General features: G+C 33.4%; 1 protein-coding gene across 1 annotated transcript in view; it reads left to right on the forward strand.

Moving 5' to 3' along the window:
* SH3BGRL (SH3 domain binding glutamate rich protein like) overlaps positions 1 to 4,961 on the forward strand; it is a 67,609-nt gene that overhangs the window by 54,491 nt on the left and 8,157 nt on the right. The window lies entirely within an intron of this gene.

Raw genomic sequence — 4,961 nt, forward strand, 5'->3', positions numbered from 1 at the left:
CTCTTTTTTTTACTTGGGCCTTAACATCTCTTTAGACATGATGTGGTTAGAAATGTAACTAAAAAAGAAATAATGACAGTAGAATTTTTTTCTTTTGGCAGCAGTAAAGTAGCACACTTTAGATTGTGCTCTTATGCTGCCACATCTTGAAACATCAGCCATGAGAACTCCAGGGAGCTAGAGGTAGAGGGGGAGAGCAATAAGAAAATATTTAATAGTAATCTTAACCCAGATTTGTTGCAGACTTGCTGGTAAAAAAGCTATGAATACAAGTTTTACATGGCTGATGTGATCAAAGCATATTTGAAAACATTGCAGAACAGACAGGCTGAAAACAAGTGTTTCTTGCTGTGGTTGTGCCATTAGATTAAACGGTAGGAAGTCAGTGGCTTAAGAACTCATGACAGTATTCATTTAAAAATGCACACAGATCTGTTTGGTTACCAAAGGACTACACAGTGGCAAGACTGTAGTGGTCCAGTGCCAAACAGACTAACTAGGAATTTAGATTTGATTTTCCTTTTAAGTATATTTTGTATGTAGATTAGCAAAGGACTGAAAAGGCAGCTTAAATGCTATTCATTCACTCCAGCTTTACCCCACCGTTAAACCCTTAGGCACAGGCTAGGCAAAGACAGACTCATTATTTTCCTGCAAAGTAGAGTGGTCCTTCCTAGGGCAGCATTTGAAATAAACAGAACCAACTAGCGGGAATCTATTTATCTGAATTTCTTTTTGTAGAAGTTGACTAGGAAACAAATTACAACCTGTTAAAAATGACAAAATACCATATATGACTTACCGTTGAATTGTACACTAGGAACTTATTAGACTTTGTTAATCAATGCCACCATAATAAATAAAAAAATATATTTATTAAGAAAAATGACAAAATATACACTCATGCAATTGTTTATTCACTTATAGGCCTTAATTATATATAAGAATTTAGTCATAGAAATTATGAGTATACATTTATAACATTTCCAAGTTTATTTTCTAATACCTCACCTTCATTGTTCTAGTGCAATATGCTATAACATTTGTGATCTCAGTTTTTCACAGATGGCCAGTTACATTAAACTTTACATTGTCTTTTCACTAAAACTATAGATTGCATGCAGTATAAATGGATGTAGCATGTAGCATTTATTTGTGCTATCATTTTTTTTTTATTAGGGTTCCTATTTCCCCACATCCTCACCACTTCTTGTTATTTATGTTTTTATTATAGGCATCCTAGTGAATATAAAATCATAGCTCATTATGGTTTTGATTTGCATTTCTCTGATGGGTAATGATTTGAGCACCTTTTTTTAAAATTAATTAATTAATTTATTTATTGACATCGGTTAATGAAATCCAGTAAGTTTCAGGTGTACAATTTATAAGTAAGGCATATATATATTTACATTGTGTTTTCACCTCCCATAGTTAGATTTCTTTCTGTCACCACATATTTGACCCCTTTTACCCTATCTACCTCCCTCCTCTCCCCTCCCTCCCTACCCTTTGGTAACCACTAGTCCAAGTCCATGAGTCCCTGTTTGTCCTGTTTGTTTGTTGCTTTTAGGTCTATATACCACATATAAGTGATATCATGTGGTTTTCAACTTTTTCTGTTTGGCTTATTTTGTTTAGCATGATTATCTCGAGGTCCATCTATGTTGTCTCAAATGGCAGTATTTCCTCTCGTCTTATGGCTGAGTAATGTTCCATTGTAATTATATGTACCACAGCTTCTTTATCCAATCATTTATTATAGGATACTTTTGTTGCTTCCATGTCCTGGCTACCATGAATAATGCTGCTATGAACATAGGTGTGCAAATATCTTTTTAGATATGAGTTTTTTCAAGTCTTTGTGATAAATACTCAGTAGAGGGATTGATGGATCATATGGTAGATCAATTCTTAGTTTTTTGAAGAACCTCCATATTTTTTTCTTTAGTGGCTATACCAATTTTCAGTCCCACCAGCAGTGTATTAAGCTTGATCTGAGTGGCATCAAAAATAGCAATAAATGCTTGCTCTCCTTTTTTTTTTTTTTTTTTGCACTCACTGGCTTTGTCATTCACTTGGCCCCTCATACCTAATCACCTTGTATAGATGGGTATCTTAGCTTCATATTTAACTGTCTTGTTGTAATTGAACGTTTTAATATGCCTATGTCTCTCCCACTAGATTTTAATCCTGCAAGGGAATTTCTGCTATTTTCCTTTAGATATTTTAGAAAACCTAATAAAGTTCTTACACATATAAGAGGCACCCAAGAAATATTGTTGAAATGGATACTAAATACAATTTCATACAATCATTTTGTATTTTAATGCATCATGATTGGAACCTGTCAGAGTTCATTAAAGGGTCAGCTGAGACAGCATGACAAAGGCTGATTATAAAACAAGACAAAAACTTTACCTTAATTAAATGTTTATGGTAAGTTGATACTTTTTTGAAAAAAAGACTCTTGTTTTCCTATTTGAAGCATGATTATTAAAGTTTTGTTCTTCCTTTGGAATTTGAACATTCACACTGGCCCCATCCAAAGCAGAAACTTTGTCAGTTTCCTTCATTTTAAAGAATCTTTACCCCTGGCATGACAGACAAGAAGCTTACTGAGTCTACCTGGAAAGCAGCTGTTTTTTTCCAGGCAGTAGTTGCTTAGTAGCCCTGCTCTGTGTCTTTTGAGTGAAGGATACCTTGATTCTCAAAACTTGACATGTGGGCAGAAATAACTTGTCATTCTTTGCGTGGAGGTGAGTGATATAGTTTGCTCTTTGAAAAAAAAAATGATTTAAATTCCTGGACAGTGCCACTGTCCAATTGGAATGCATTTGTGTGCTAAAAGAATATCAATAACTTTTTAACTCTAAAATATTTTTTCCATAGGAAATTTAAATTTTATTCTTTAGTGAATCTTTGTGACACTCATTTCTAATTGTTCTTACAATGTATTGTTTTCAGTCACATCTATTTACTGTGTTCCTTTAAGTCCCATGAGGGAATTATGAAATTAGCATCACTTGAAGCCCCTTATCAGGATGTAGTGAACTTGTGCCTTTAGGTATATTAAAAAGGCAATAACTCTTTAGATATAAAATACCCCTTGTTGGAAATAAACTTAATATGTGAAACTTTTGACTTATAGATTTGATCAAGTTAGGAAATATTTTTTTTTACATTTTGTGAAGTTTCAAAGCTGAACAAAAGTTCATGTTTGACAGAGCAGAACATACAAAAAAAAAAACGTTATTGTGGCCTATTCTGTTCAGCCTTATAGAAATGTAGAACACTCTAAGAATTATTTGTACTTATTATCAGGTAGTTCCAGAGTGTAGGAGAAATACTTGTGGTCAAGAGCTGATGGCAAGAGGGTAAAGATATCAGTGAAGGTATATTATAATGCTCATTGATGCCAGGCCTGGCTGCCATCTTAACTCAGCACAGTGAACAGTGTCCTCAACATAGTAAGCATTCAGTAAGGAGAAAGGCCTCAAAGAATCATTTATTCTAAAAGTCTTCTGCCTTTTGTCACATACAAACATGACAGGTGACATTCACCCAGATCCATGTATATTTCTTAGCATGTTAGCTAAATGTTAACTTCATACATTCAGAAATATCTGTTGGAATGCCAAGTGCCTGAAAGTACCATGTTTATGGGACATCTTTATATCTACTTAAATTTGTAAATATGCAAATGATTGACAAATTACTTGACATACTTCACACTAACTAAACACTCCCTATTGTATCACAGAGATTAAAAACCACTGATTTAACTGAACCTTCCATCAAGTGTCTAGCCCATTAGATACTCACTCCTGATTATTTAACTTTCACATTTATATTTTTCTAAAAATTAAAAGGGAATATATGTTATATTTAGGACTGAAAGTTTGATTTTATAAGCTAATAAGGAAATAGGATTCCTATTAAAAATTATCTTGCTGCAAATTTTGCTGGATTGTAACTGATCTTTAAAAAAGGACATTCTGTACTCTGATCTAAATATAAGTAGTCTATCAAATTCCAGTTCCTATTGGGAGAAATCAAGAATTTTTTCCTGGGGTTATGTGATGAGAGAGAAAATAACTTACACAATCACAGGCAAGTTTGAAAGACAAAAATACAACCTCTGTGTATGCATGCTTGTCGGGGGTCATGTAAAACCGGGGGAGACTTGATTGTATGGAAGTTTATTATTTTGCATTTTTATTTCCATTTGGAAGACTGCTTCATTTGATTTTATATTTCTGATGATTCCAATCCATGCGTTTTTTTAGTATGATTCCATGAAGAAACCTTTATTGATTGTGCTCTGTACCTCAGAAATGTTAAGTTTTAAATATGGATACATTACCATAGATGTATGAATTAAGATTCTAAAATAAATGCATTTTAGAGGAGAAACTAACTACAAATTATTAATTTTACTATTTTAAAGGTCTCTTCTAGATATGAGTAGGAGATAAAATAACCTGTTAATCTAGTTGAAGTAGCACAGACACACATGAAATATATCTTAGCAGCACATGTTAAAACTGAGTAGTACAAGTATATTTCAAATTTAGTACACATGCAGACTTAGTTCTCACATCTTATTTAGTTTATGTTCTAAACGATGAACATTGAAACAGAGTGACTCTTAGGCTTGTAACATTCTCAAGGGAAGATTCATTTCTGTTCATTACATGATGCTTGTTAAAATAAGTAGTAGACTCAGGTGGTTTGAGAAGACTTTCAACGAGGGCTGAAACTAAGAGAGGCTTCTATGCAATCAGAAACAGCTTCCCACTGCTCACACTTTTGAGGTAACTGCACTTTAGGTTATTGATATGCATCAGCTAGCATTACTTTTGCATCATTAGATGTGGGGATTTTCAATAGAAAACAAGAGAAAATCAGGTTAATAAAATGATCTGTGGGCTGAAAGTTTTCCAATTCACTTGTGAGAT

Source organism: Pteropus alecto, unplaced genomic scaffold, assembly GCF_000325575.1.
Source record: "Pteropus alecto unplaced genomic scaffold, ASM32557v1 scaffold403, whole genome shotgun sequence".
Lineage (NCBI taxonomy): Eukaryota > Metazoa > Chordata > Mammalia > Chiroptera > Pteropodidae > Pteropus > Pteropus alecto.